This window comes from Panulirus ornatus, chromosome 2, assembly GCF_036320965.1.
Source record: "Panulirus ornatus isolate Po-2019 chromosome 2, ASM3632096v1, whole genome shotgun sequence".
NCBI lineage: Eukaryota > Metazoa > Arthropoda > Malacostraca > Decapoda > Palinuridae > Panulirus > Panulirus ornatus.
Genome location: NC_092225.1, coordinates 105506260 through 105521981, shown reverse-complemented (window position 1 = coordinate 105521981; position 15722 = coordinate 105506260). Strand labels below are relative to the sequence as shown.

At 41.1% G+C, this 15722-nt stretch overlaps 1 protein-coding gene across 1 annotated transcript in view; it reads right to left on the bottom strand.

Annotated features, from left to right (window-relative positions):
• The window catches only part of LOC139759142 (triple QxxK/R motif-containing protein-like), a 36278-nt gene extending 26965 nt beyond the window's left edge, over positions 1-9313 (bottom strand). The window contains exon 1 of the mRNA XM_071681148.1: positions 9279-9313. The gene's annotated coding sequence lies outside the window, so the exon portion shown is untranslated. The remainder of the gene's footprint in view (positions 1-9278) is intronic.
• Positions 9314-15722: the final 6409 nt, after the last annotated feature.

Here is a 15722-nt window from a genome sequence, read left to right as displayed (position 1 = left end):
TCCAATTCACTCTATTCCTTGCAGGCATTTCACCCTCCTGTATGTTCAGGCCCTGATCACTCAAAATCTATTCCACTCCATCCTTCCACCTCCAATTTGGTCTCCTGCTTCTCCTTGTTCCCTCTACCTCTTACACCTATATCCTCTTTGTTAATCTTTCCTCACTCATTCTCTCCATGTGACCAAACCATTTCAACACACCCTCACCCTCTTTTTATTACCACACATCTCTCTTGGCCTTTCATTACTTACTCGATCAAATCACCTCACACCACATATTATCATCAAACATTTCATTTCCAACACATCCACCCTCCTCTGCACAACCCTGTGCAACCACTATTCCTTCAAACATACCCATTTTTGCTCTCTGAGATAACGTTCTCGCCTTCCACACATTCTTCAATGCTTCTAGAACCTTCGCCCCTTCCCCCATCCTTTGACACACTTCCACTTCCATGGTTCCACTGCTAAAGTCCACTCCCAGATATCTAAACCACTTCACTTCCTCCAATTTTTCTCCATTTAAACTTAACTCCCAATTTACTTGTCCCTCAACCCTACTGAACCTAATAACCTTGCTCTTATCCACATTTACTCTCAACTTTCTCCTTTCACACACTCTTCCAAACTCAGTCACCAACTTCTGCAGTTTCTCACTCAAATCAGCCACCTGAGCTGTATCACTGGTGAACAGCAACTGACTCACTTCCCAGGCCCTCTCATCTCCAACAGACTAACAGACTGCATACTCACCACTCTCTCTAAAACTCTTGCATTATTCTCCTTAACCACCCATCCATAAACAACTTAAACAACCGTGGGGACATCACACACCCCTGACACAGAGCGGCTTCACTGGGAACCAATCCCTCCTCTCTTCCTACCTATACACATGCCTTACATCCCTGAACTTAACTGGGGCATGTGAAGAGTCTGGGGTAGACCATGGAGGGCCTGTAGGGCCTGGTTGTGCACGGGGGAGCTGTAGTTTTGGTGCATTACACATGACACCTAAAGACTGGAAGTAAGAAGATGTGGCCTGTCTTTATCTGTTCCTAACACTGTTTTGCCAACACAGGAAATGAAAACTGAGTATGAAAAAAGTAAATAAACAAAAATATCAATATCTGTACAAGAAGGTACAGATATTCATGAATATGTGACAAATATCTGGTGAATGATAAAAGTTATTAATTTGCCAAGAATTTCATTTTCTAACTTCTGTTTCAGATTAAATTATGATACTGACTACACAATACAGCATTATGTACATCATGAATAATTTACATCTAAATCTTATGAAAAATATGGCTAATATCCTAATTCTAAAAACTGATACCTAAAGATACATATCATGACATTCACATCAGTCAAAGTCTGTCTACATCTGGAAGGTTCTGGTTTTGAATATTCTTTATCTTAGCCAATTTAGTGCAGGAACTGGTGTAGTTGAGCTGACTGACAGAAACAGGTCATGTTTAAATCTTCCCATCATCTAATATACATCTGGGGCATCATAATCAGTATTCATCAATGCCATCCAACTCACTCCAACTCTCAGACACTGATATAACAGCTTCAATTTTTGCATCGATTACAACCATCTCATTCTTGCTGCATAATTACTACTGGAAAAACAAAACATTATGGAAATTATAACTATGTATTTTATTCATTTTGCTTTGTCGCTGTATCCCGCATTTGCGAGGTAGCGCAACGAAACAGACAAATGAAATGACCCAACCCACCCCCATACACATGTATATACATACACGTCCACACACGCAAATATACATACCTATACATCTCAATGTACACATATATATACACACACAGACATATACATATATACACATGTACATAATTCATACTGTCTGCCTTTATTTATTCCCATCACCACCTCGCCACACATGGAATAACATTCCCCCTCCCCCCTCATGTGTGCGAGGTAGTGCTAGGAAAAGACAGCAAAGGCCCCATTCGTTCACACTCAGTCTCTAGCTGTCATGTAATAATGCCCGAAACCACAGCTCCCTTTCCACATCCAGGCCCCACAGAACTTTCCATGGTTTACCCCAGACGCTTCACATGCCCTGATTCAATCCATTGACAGCACGTCGACCCGGTATACCACATCGATCCAATTCACTCTATTCCTTGCCCGCTTTTCACCCTCCTGCATGTTCAGGCCCCAATCACTCAAAATCTTTTTCACTCCATCTTTCCACCTCCAATTTGGTCTCCCACTTCTCCTCGTTCCCTCCACCTCTGACACATATATCCTCTTTGTCAATCTTTCCTCACTCATTCTCTCCATGTGCCCAAACCATTTCAAAACACCCTCTTCTGCTCTCTCAACCACACTCTTTTTATTTCCACACATCTCTCTTACCCTATTATTACTTACTCGATCAAACCACCTCACACCACATACTGTCCTCAAACATCTCATTTCCAGCACATCCACCCTCCTGCGCACAACTCTACCCATAGCCCACGCCTCGCAACCATACAACATTGTTGGAACCACTATTCCTTTAAACATAGCCATTTTTGCTTTCAGAGATAATGTTCTCGACTTCCAAAGATTCTTCAAGGCTCCCAGGATTTTTGCCCCCTTCCCCACCCTGTAATTCACTTCCGCTTCCATGGTTCCATCCGCTGCCAGATCCACTCCCAGATATCTAAAACACTTTACTTCCTCCAGTTTTTCTCCATTCAAACTTACCTCCCAATTGACTTGACCCTCAACCCTATTGGACCTAATAACCTTGCTCTTATTCACATTTACTCTTAACTTTCTTCTTTCACACACTTTACCAAACTCAGTCACCAGTTTCTGCAGTTTTTCACATGAATCAGCCACCAGCGAACAACAACTGACTTACTTCCCAAGCTCTCTCATCCACAACAGACTGCATACTTGCCCCTCTTTCCAAAACTCTTGCATTCACCTGCCTAACAACCCCATCCATAAACAAATTAAACAACCATGGAGACATCACACACCCCTGCCGCAAACCTACATTCAATGAGAACCAATCACTTTCCTCTCTTCCTACACGTACACATGCCTTACTTCCTCGATAAAAACTTTCCACTGCTTCTAACAACTTGCCTCCTACACCATATAGTCTTAAAACCTTCCACAGAGCATCTCTATCAACTCTATCATATGCCTTCTCCAGATCCATAAATGCTACATACAAATCCATGTGCTTTTCTAAGTATACATTCTTCAAAGCAAATACCTGATCCACACATCCTCTACCTCTTCTGAAACCACACTGCTCTTCCCCTATCTGATGCTCTGTACATGCCTTCACCCTCTCAATCAAAACCCTCCCATATAATTTAACAGGAATACTCAACAAACTTATACCTCTGTAATTTGAGCACTCACTCTCATCCCCTTTGCCTTTGTACAATGGCACTATGCAAGCACTCTGCCAATCCTCAGGCACCTCACCATGAACCATACATACATTAAATAACCTTACCAACCAGTCAACAATACAATCACCCCCTTTTTTAATAAATTCCACTGCAATACCATCTAAACCTGCTGCCTTGCTGGCTTTCATATTCCGCAAAGCTTTTACTACCTCTTCTCTGTTCACCAAATCATTTTCCCTAACCCTCTCACTTTGCACACCACCTCGACCAAAACACCCTATATCTGCCACTCTTATCATCAAACACATTCGACAAACCTTCAAAATACTCACTCCATCTCCTCATATCACCACTACTTGTTATCACCTCCCCATTAGCCCCCTTCACTGAAGTTCCCATTTGCTCCCTTGTCTTACGCACTTTATTTACCTCCTTCCAGAACATCTTTTTATTCTCCCTAAAATTTAATGATACTCTCTCACCCCAACTCTCATTTGCCCTCTTTTTCACCTCTTGCACCTTTCTCTTGACCTCCTGCCTCTTTCTTTTATACATCTCCCACTCATTTGCATTTTTTCCCTGCAAAAATCGTCCAAATGCCTCTCTCTTCTCTTTCACTAATAATCTTACTTCTTCATCCCACCACTCACTACCCTTTCTAATCAACCCACCTCCCACTCTTCTCATGCCACAAGCATCTTTTGCGCAAGCCATCACTGCTTCCCTAAATACATCCCATTCCTCCCCCACTCCCCTTACCTCCTTTGTTCTCATCTTTTTCCATTCTTTACTCAGTCTCTCCTGGTACTTCCTCACACAAGTCTCCTTCCCAAGCTCACTTACTCTCACCACCCTCTTCACCCCAACATTCTCTCTTCTTTTCTGAAAATCCATACAAATCTTCACCTTTGCCTCCACAAGATAATGATCAGACATCCCTCCAGTTGCACCTCTCAGCACATTAACATCCAAAAGTCTCTCTTTCGCGCGCTTGTCAATTAACACGTAATCCAATAACGCTCTCTGGCCATCTCTCCTACTTACATACGTATACTTATGTATATCTTGCTTTTTAAACAAAGTATTCCCAAATGGATTTGTATGTAGCATTTATGGATCTGGAGAAGGCATATGATAGAGTTGATAGAGATGCTCTGTGGAAGGTATTAAGAATATATGGTGTGGGAGGCAAGTTGTTAGAAGCAGTGAAAAGTTTTTATCGAGGATGTAAGGCATGTGTACGTGTAGGAAGAGAGGAAAGTGATTGGTTCTCATTGAATGTAGGTTTGCGGCAGGGGTGTGTGATGTCTCCATGGTTGTTTAATTTGTTTATGGATGGGGTTGTTAGGGAGGTAAATGCAAGAGTCCTGGAAAGAGGGGCAAGTATGAAGTCTGTTGGGGATGAGAGAGCTTGGGAAGTGAGTCAGTTGTTGTTCGCTGATGATACAGCGCTGGTGGCTGATTCATGTGAGAAACTGCAGAAGCTGGTGACTGACTTTGGTAAAGTGTGTGGAAGAAGAAAGTTAAGAGTAAATGTGAATAAGAGCAAGGTTATTAGGTACAGTAGGGTTGAGGGTCAAGTCAATTGGGAGGTGAGTTTGTATGGAGAAAAACTGGAGGAAGTGAAGTGTTTTAGATATCTGGGAGTGGATCTGTCAGCGGATGGAACCATGGAAGCGGAAGTGGATCATAGGGTGGGGGAGGGGGCGAAAATTTTGGGAGCCTTGAAAAATGTGTGGAAGTCGAGAACATTATCTCGGAAAGCAAAAATGGGTATGTTTGAAGGAATAGTGGTTCCAACAATGTTGTATGGTTGCGAGGCGTGGGCTATGGATAGAGTTGTGCGCAGGAGGATGGATGTGCTGGAAATGAGATGTTTGAGGACAATGTGTGGTGTGAGGTGGTTTGATCGAGTAAGTAACGTAAGGGTAAGAGAGATGTGTGGAAATAAAAAGAGCGTGGTTGAGAGAGCAGAAGAGGGTGTTTTGAAATGGTTTGGGCACATGGAGAGAATGAGTGAGGAAAGATTGACCAAGAGGATATATGTGTCGGAGGTGGAGGGAACGAGGAGAAGAGGGAGACCAAATTGGAGGTGGAAAGATGGAGTGAAAAAGATTTTGTGTGATCGGGGCCTGAACATGCAGGAGGGTGAAAGGAGGGCAAGGAATAGAGTGAATTGGAGCGATGTGGTATACAGGGGTTGACGTGCTGTCAGTGGATTGAATCAAGGCATGTGAAGCGTCTGGGGTAAACCATGGAAAGCTGTGTAGGTATGTATATTTGCGTGTGTATGTACATGTGTATGGGGGGGGGTTGGGCCATTTCTTTCGTCTGTTTCCTTGCGCTACCTCGCAAACGTGGGAGACAGCGACAAAGTATAAAAAAAAAAAAAAAAAAAAAATTCCCAATCACCAGTCCTTTTTCAGCACATAAGTCTACAAGCTCTTCACCATTTCCCTTTACAACACTGAACACCCCATGTATACCAATTATTCCCTCAACTGCCACATTACTCACCTTTGCATTCAAATCACCCATCACTATAACCCGGTCTTGTGCATCAAAACCACTAACACACTCATTCAGCTGGTCCCATAACACTTGCCTCTCATGATCTTTTTTCTCATGCCCAGGTGCATATGCACCAATAATCACCCATCTCTCTCCATCAACTTTCAGTTTTACCCTTATTAATCTAGAATTTACTTTCTTACATTCTATCAAATACTCCCACAACTCCTGTTTCAGGAGTAGTGCTACTCCTTCCCTTGCTCTTGTCCTCTCACTAACCCCTGACTTTACTCCCAAGACATTCCCAAACCACACTTTCCCTTTACCCTTGAGCTTTGTTTCACTCATAGCCAAAACATCCACTTTCCTTTCCTCAAACATACTATCTATCTCTCCTTCTTTCACATCTTGGTTACATCCACACACATTTAGACACCCCAATCTGAGCCTTAGAGGAGGATGAGCACTCCCTGCGTGACTCCTTTTTCTGTTTCCCATTTTAGAAAGTTAAAATACAAGGAGGGGAGGATTTCTGGCCCCCCACTCCCGTCCCCTCTAGTTGCCTTCTACGAAACGTGAGGAATGCATGGGAAGTATTCTTTCTCCCCTATCCCCAGGGAATAAATAAGGGCAGACAGTATGAATTATGTACATGTGTATATATGTATATGTCTGTGTGTGTATATATATGTGTACATTGAGATGTACAGGTATGTATATTTGCGTGTGTGGACGTGTATGTATATACATGTGTATGGGGGTGGGTTGGGCCATTTCTTTCATCTGTTTCCTTGCGCTACCTCACAAGCGCGGGAGACAGCGACAAAGCAAAATAAATAATAAATATCTTTCTTTCTTTCATACTATTCGCCATTTCCCGCATCAGCGAGGTAGCGTTAAGAACAGAGGACTGGGCCTCTGAGGAAACATCCTCATCCAGCCCCCTTCTCTGTTCCTTCCTTTGGGAAAAAAAAAAAAAAAAGAGGGGAGGACTTCCAGCCCCCCGCTACCTTCCCTTTTAGTCGCCTTCTACGACACACAGGGAGTACGTGGGAAGTATTCTTTCTCCCCTATCCCCAGGGAATAAATAATAAATATATATACACCTATACACACACATGGTGGCTGATTCATGTGAGAAACTGCAGAAGCTGGTGACTGAGTTTGGTAAAGTGTGTGGAAGAAGAAAGTTAAGAGTAAATGTGAATAAGAGCAAGGTTATTAGGTACAGTAGGGTTGAGGGTCAAGTCAATTGGGAGGTGAGTTTGAATGGAGAAAAACTGGAGGAAGTGAAGTGTTTTAGATATCTGGGAGTGTATCTGGCAGCGGATGGAACCATGGAAGCAGAAGTGGATCATAGGGTGGGGGAGGGGGCGAAAAGATTTTGTGTGATCGGGGCCTGAACATGCAGGAGGGTGAAAGGAGGGCAAGGAATAGAGTGAATTGGAGCGATGTGGTATACCGGGGTTGACGTGCTGTCAGTGGATTGAATCAAGGCATGTGAAGCGTCTGGGGTAAACCATGGAAAGCTGTGTAGGTATGTATATTTGCGTGTGTGGACGTATGTATATACATGTGTATGGGGGGGGGGGGGGCCATTTCTTTCGTCTGTTTCCTTGCGCTACCTCGCAAAGGCGGGAGACAGCGACAAAGTATAAAAAAAAAAAAAAAATATATATATATATATATATATATATATATATATATATATATATATATATATATATGTACACAGTCATATACATCAATTCATGTGTACCATAAAAATATTCTTAAATTACTGAAAATAAGGAAAATACTTTCATTAAATTAGAACATATGATGTAAATGCCGTACTTCACCAAATATTAAGCATCAAAAAACTAAGACAACCAGGACAGACTGATTCTCTTGAAATTATAACTATAAACATAAAACCTGTTTTGTAGCTATAACTATAAAGATAAAAACCTGTTTTGTAGCTAATTCTATAACCTCTGACCCATACCAGCATAAAAGAGAAAATAAAGTATACTGGTTATAGGTAAACAGAATTTAACGGAAAGTTGATTAATAAATCAATAACACCATGATCAGAGGTTAAGAGTAAATCAATACAAGATTCAAATGGCTACTCACTTGCTATGCGATCAGTTAACTGATTGAATGCAATTAATCACTATATATTCTACTGCTTACACTCTCCATAACTTCTAGCTTATGTATATTCTTGTAAAAGAATACAAAATTCCTTATGAACATCATAGGATAATATAACATCACCAACTTGCTTGCAAATAAAAATCCCTGCTAAAACATCATACATGTAGACTCTGAGTGAAGAATAACTGATGCATATAGACAGCAAGTTATGACAAAAGATCAGGTGTATAATAGCATACAAGAGAACAGATACCTTAAAACTAAATACATCTGTAGGATATGATATACAACATCCATTACCAAATCAATAAAATTAACCTCACAACACAGAGTGAGAGATCAACTTATTGTATAGTCTGACAGCTGGCATCTGCATACAAACCCTGAGTCTGGCATTATTCACAGACAGCAGCATGCATGGCGAGGTGAGATTTGCAAGGAAATGGATGGTATTTTCTATCCATATGATACAAGGAAAAGTCTTTCTAAAGCCATGATCATCATCGTTAATGAGAATAAGCATGTAAGTGGACATGTCCGTTGACAATGACAAAAGGGATAAACACTACAAAATACTACTCTATGTTCAATAATAGTTTCAATGCAGAGTTAAACTGGTAAATTGCTTTTTTCCAAGGATATGATCCTTATGGTCTTGCGTTCACATCAATGTGCTGGAGTTCGTATGCTGCAAAAGTTTGTGTTTAAACATAAAATAAACCTGGCCTACAACACTATCCCATGCCAAGAAGAAAAAGATGATAATACCTTGGACATATTTAGAAAAAACACTTAAAATGGAAGACAGATGATGTTTTCAGAGGTTCTGTGTTTTTCTAGAAGTGTTTTTATACCAAGTAACCCTACTCTTTCTAACATCTTCATGTTCTTCTCTGTTAGACTATTTTTCCTGTTAAAAAGTGATTCAAACCATTTTCCCCTTAAGAATTCCTCATTTTTAGCATGGATATGACTGCCATTCGAGGTTCTCTATAATATCTAATTAATAAGGTGACAATATGATATATTTAGATTTTCCTTAAACCAAAATGAGATTACATGAAACATAATTAAGCAAATATCTGACATCTAACAGGTAAATATGATTTTCCTTACAAACACTTTTCAGCCAAGAAGACTAAGAATGACTCATAATAGCCAAAATCAAATGACTACCGTTAAAACAGTCGGATTATCAGCACTAAATTAATGAAATTGCTTCTCACCAGGCCATCGCCTTCAACCCCTTGGTAATAATATACTCAAACTCTTACAAAACTTTCTGTCTTGCGGTGACATTATCATAAAAAATAGCACTTAGAAATTTTCTTCCATGCCCTTACACCTGACCTATCTACTACAAGTCTTTACCTTTAAACTGTTGAGAAACTAATAGATTTTGACAAGTGTTATCATTCTGTTTTGTTGGCTTCTTTTTGTTCTGGGGAATCACTAAATGGAACTATCTTATATTTTACAAAAGACTGTTATACATAAATTTTTGGAGATTCACAACGTATTAATCACAAAGAATCTGAATTGCTTGAATAGCATCGAAAAGATTATTTCATCCCGATTAATTGTATCTCAAAACGGATGGCAACAAAGTAACGAAAGCGAAACAAGTATTTCTATTAGTGGATGGTTGGGTCGCACGTACATCAGAAACAGTATTTTGGTTGAACTAACGGCCCCATGGACACATCAATCGAAGAAAATAAAGCAATTTTTCTATCTAAGTAACAAGCTAACTTTGGGTAAAGAAGAGCTATTATAAAGAATGGGTCAGGCTTGAGTAACCACATATTCTGCTTGGTATACTCAGCATTAAGTACCTCTAAATCAACATACGAAATTTTTGGATCAAGTATTCTTCCAGATCATCGTAAAACACTAACACTGACATCATATTTTTCAAAATGATCCAATAATGTAAAACAATAAAATATAGCTGTTTCCTATGTTATCGTTATAATAGCAATATCATCTTACATCTGGTATGTCTATTGGTGGTGTGTCAGGCAAATCCTACTACCAATGACATCTTTTCTCAAGGTCTCCTTACTGACGTATCTCCGGCGTGTGTTATCGGGGTTCAGCAGTTGGTTAGTTTTTTGGTCTTTAATCTTATCGAGTGTGATGGTCATCAGGGCCATCGAGTTTGATGTTATACCGACAACATGAATAAGCTGTAACACGAATATCACGATAACTTCTTAAAACTCTCTCTCTCTCTCTCTCTCTCTCTCTCTCTCTCTCTCTCTCTCTCTCTCTCTCTCTCTCTCATATATATATATATATATATATATATATATATATATATATATATATATATATATATATATATATATATTTTCATACTATTCGCCATTTCCCGCATTAGCGAGGTAGCGTTAAGAACAGAGGACTGGGCCTTTGAGGGAATATCCTCATATGGCCCCCTTCTCTGTTCCTTCTTTTGGAAAATTTAAAAAAAAGAATGAGAGGGGAGGATTTCCAGCCCCCCGCTCCCTTCCCTTTTAGTCGCCTTCTACGACATGCAGGGAATACGTGGGAAGTATTCTTTCTCCCCTATATATATTTATCTATTTATTCATTTTGCCCTGTCGCCGTCTCCCGCGCTAGCGAGGCAGTGCAAGGAAACAGACGAAAGAATGGCCCAACCCACCCACACACACATGCATACACACACACGTCCACACACACCACATATACACACCTACACATCTCAACGCATACACACACATACACAGACAGACATATACATATATACCCATGTACATAATTCATACTGTCCGCCTTTATTCATTCCCATCGCTACCCCGCCACACATGGAATAACAACATCCTTCCCCCTCATGTGTGTGAGGTGGCGCTAGGAAAAGACAACAAAGGCCCTATTCGTTCACACTCAGTCTCTAGCTGTCATGTAATAATGCACCGAAACCACAGCTCCCTTTCCACATCCAGGCCCCACAGAACTTTCCATGGTTTACCGCAAACGCTTCACATGCCCTGGTTCAATCCATTGACACCACGTCGACCCCAGTATACCACATCGTTCCAGTTCACTCTATTCCTTGCACGCCTTTCACCCTCCTGCATGTTCAGGCCCCGATAACTCAAAATCTTTTTCACTCCATCTTTCCACCTCCAATTTGGTCTCCCACTTCTCCTCGTTCCCTCCATCCTTGACACGTATATCTTCTTTGTTAATCCTCCTTACTCGTCCTCACGAGTCCAAATTATTTCAACAAAGCCACTTCTGCTCTCTCAACCACTCTTTTTATTACCACACATATCTTTTACCCTTTCATTACTTAGTCTATCAAACCACATATATTTTATTTCATATATATTTGTCATTTCCCATATTAGTGAGGTAGTGTTAAGAACATGAGGATAGAGGACAAAGAGGATATATGCATCAGAAGTGGAGGGAACAATCACCCCGCCACTTACTACCAATTTCTCAACTGCCCATATCCCATATCTCTTGCACATGCTATCACTGCTTCACTAAATATCTCCCATTCCCCTTGCTTCATTTGCTTACAACTTTAGCTATTCTATACCCAATCTCTTCTGGTATTTCACACACACACACACACACACACACACACACACACACACACACACACACACACCTCTTTTTTCTAAGCTCATTTCTTTCTCACCCTCTTCTCATTCATATTAGTTTCCCCTCCCAACACATTAACATCTAGGAGTCTATCTTTTGCACACCTATAAATTTGTACAGAGTCCAACACTTCTCTCTGACAAGGTTCCCTACTCACTGATGTATATTTATGCATGTCCCTTTAAAAAAAAAAAAAAAAAAAAAAATATATATATATATATATATATATATATATATATATATATAGATAGATAGATAGATAGATAGATAGATAGATATCTGGGAGTGGATCTGTCAGCGGATGGAACCATGGAAGCGGAAGTGGATCATAGGGTGGGGGAGGGGGCGAAAATTTTGGGAGCCCTGAAGAATGTTTGGAATTTGAGAACATTATCTCGGAAAGCAAAAATGGGTATGTTTGAAGGAATAGTGGTTCCATCAATGTTGTATGGTTGCGAGGCGTGGGCTATGGATAGAGATGTGCGCAGGAGGATGGATGTGCTGGAAATGAGATGTTTGAGAAAATGTGTGGTGTGAGGTGGTTTGATCGAGTAAGTAACGTAAGGGTAAGAGAGATGTGTGGAAATAAAAAGAGCGTGGTTGAGAGAGCAGAAGAGGGTGTTTTGAAATGGTTTGGGCACATGGAGAGAATGAGTGAGGAAAGATTGACCAAGAGGATATATGTGTCGGAGGTGGAGGGAACGAGGAGAAGAGGGAGACCAAATTGGAGGTGGAAAGATGGAGTGAAAAAGATTTTTGTGTGATCGGGGCCTGAACATGCAGGAGGGTGAAAGGAGGGCAAGGAATAGAGTGAATTGGAGCGATGTGGTATACAGGGGTTGATGTGCTGTCAGTGGATTGAATCAAGGCATGTGAAGCGTCTGGGGTAAACCATGGAAAGCTGTGTAGGTATGTATATTTGCGTGTGTGGACGTGTGTATGTACATGTGTATGGGGGGGGGGGGGGGGGTTGGGCCATTTCTTTCGTCTGTTTCCTTGCGCTACCTCGCAAACGCGGGAGACAGCGACAAAGTATAAAAAGAAAAAAAAAAAAAATATATATATATATATATATATATATATATATATATATATATATATTAGGGTGGGGGAGGGGGCGAAAATTCTGGGAGCCTTGAAGAATGTGTGGAAGTCGAGAACATTATCTCGGAAAGCAAAAATGGGTATGTTTGAAGGAATAGTGGTTCCAACAATGTTGTATGGTTGCGAGGCGTGGGCTATGGATAGAGTTGTGCGCAGGAGGATGGATGTGCTGGAAATGAGATGTTTGAGGACAATGTGTGGTGTGAGGTGGTTTGATCGAGTAAGTAACGTAAGGGTAAGAGAGATGTGTGGAAATAAAAAGAGCGTGGTTGAGAGAGCAGAAGAGGGTGTTTTGAAATGGTTTGGGCACATAGAGAGAATGAGTGAGGAAAGATTGACCAAGAGGATATATGTGTCGGAGGTGGAGGGAACGAGGAGAAGAAGGAGACCAAATTGGAGGTGGAAAGATGGAGTGAAAAAGATTTTGTGTGATCGGGGCCTGAACATGCAGGAGGGTGAAAGGAGGGCAAGGAATAGAGTGAATTGGAGCGATGTGGTATACCGGGGTTGACGTGCTGTCAGTGGATTGAATCAAGGCATGTGAAGCGTCTGGGGTAAACCATGGAAAGCTGTGTAGGTATGTATATTTGCGTGTGTGGACGTATGTATATACATGTGTATGGGGGTGGGTTGGGCCATTTCTTTCGTCTGTTTCCTTGCGCTACCTCGCAAACGCGGGAGACAGCGGCAAAAAAAAAAGAAAAAAAAAAAAAAAAAAATATATATATATATATATATATATATATATATATATATATATATATATATATATATATATATATATATATATACATATATATATATTATTTACCTTATTTTGCTTTGTCGCTGTCTCCCGCATTAGAGAGGTAGCGCAACGAAACAGACGAAAGAATGGACCAACCCACCCACATACACATGTATATACATACACGTCCACACACGCAAATATACATACCTATACATCTCAACGTATACATATATATACACACACAGACATATACATATATACACATATACATAGTTCATACTCTGCCTTTATCCATTCCCATCGCCACCTCGCCACACATGAAATAACAACCCCCTCCCCCCTCATGTGTGCGAGGTAGCGCTAGGAAAAGACAACAAAGGCCCCATTCGTTCAAACTCAGTCTCTAGCTGTCATGTAATAATGCACCGAAACAACAGCTCCCTTTCCACATCCAGGCCCCACAGAACTTTCCATGGTTTACCCCAGACGCTTCACATGCCCTGGTTCAATCCTTTGACAGCATGTCGACCCCGGTATACCACATAGTTCCTATTTACTCTATTCCTTGCGTGCCTTTCACCCTCCTGCATGTTCAGGCTCCGATCACTCAAACTCTTTTCACTCCATCTATCCACCTCCAATTTGGTCTCCCACTTCTCCTCGTTCCCTCCACCTCTGACACATATATCTTCTTGGTCAGTCTTTTCTCACTCATTCTCTCCATGAGACCAAATCATTTCAAAACACCCTCTTCTGCTCTCTCAACCACACTCTTTTTATTACCACACATCTCTCTTACCCTTATATTACTTACTCGATCAAACCACCTCACACCACATATCGTCCTCAAACATCTCATTTCCAGCACATCCACCCTCCTCCGCGCGACTCTATCCATAGCCCACGCCTCGCAACCATATAACATTGTTGGAACCACTATTCCTTCAAACATACCCAATTTTGCTTTCCGAGATAATGCTTTCGACTTCCACACATTCTTCAACGCTCCCAGGATTTTCGCCCCCTCCCCCACCCTATGATTCACTTCCGCTTCCATGGTTCCATCCGCTGCCAGATCCACTCCCAGATATCTAAAACTCTTCACTTCCTCCAGTTTTTCTCAATTCAAACTTACTTCCCAATTGACTTGACCCTCAACCCTACTGTACCTAATAACCTTGCTCTTATTCACCTTTACTCTCAACTTTCTTCTTTCACACACTTTACCAAACTCAGTCACCAGCTTCTGCAGTTTCTCACATGAATCAGCCACCAGCGCTGTATCATCAGCGAACAACAACTGATTCACTTCCCAAGCTCTCTCATCCACACCAGACTTCATACTTGCCCCTCTTTCCAAAACTCTTGCATTCACCTCCCTAACAACCCCATCCATAAACAAATTAAACAACCATGGAGACATCACACACCCCTGCCGCAAACCTACATTCAATGAGAACAAATCACTTTCCTCTCTTCCTACACGTACACATGCCTTACATCCTCGATAAAAACTTTTCACTACTTCTAACAACTTGCCTCCCACACCATATATTCTTAGTATTTTCCACAGAGCATCTCTATCAACTCTATCATATGCCTTCTCCAGATACATAAATGCTACATACAAATCCATTTGCTTTTCTAAGCATTTCTCACATACATTCTTCAAAGCAAACACCTGATCAACACATCCTCTACCACTTCTGAAACCACACTGCTCTTCCCCAATCTGATGCTCTGTACATGCCTTCACCCTCTCAATCAACACCCTCCCATATAATTTACCAGGAATAATCAGCAAACTTATACCTCTGTAATCTGAGCACTCACTTTTATCCCCTTTCCCTTTGTACAATGGCACTATGCAAGCATTCCGCCAATCCTCAGGCACCTCACCATGAGTCATACATACATTAAATAACCTTACCAACCAGTCAACAGTACAGTCACCCCCTTTTTTAATAAATTCCACTGCAATACCATCCAAACCTGCTGCCTTGCCAGCTTTCATCTTCCGCAAAGCTTTTAGTACCTCTTCTCTGTTTGCCAAATCATTTTCCCTAACCCTCTCACTTTGCACACCACCTCGACCAAAACACCCTATATATGCCACTCTATCATCAAACACATTCAACAAATCTTCAAATAGAAATTTCCTTCTCACATCACCACTACTTGTTATCACCTCCCCATT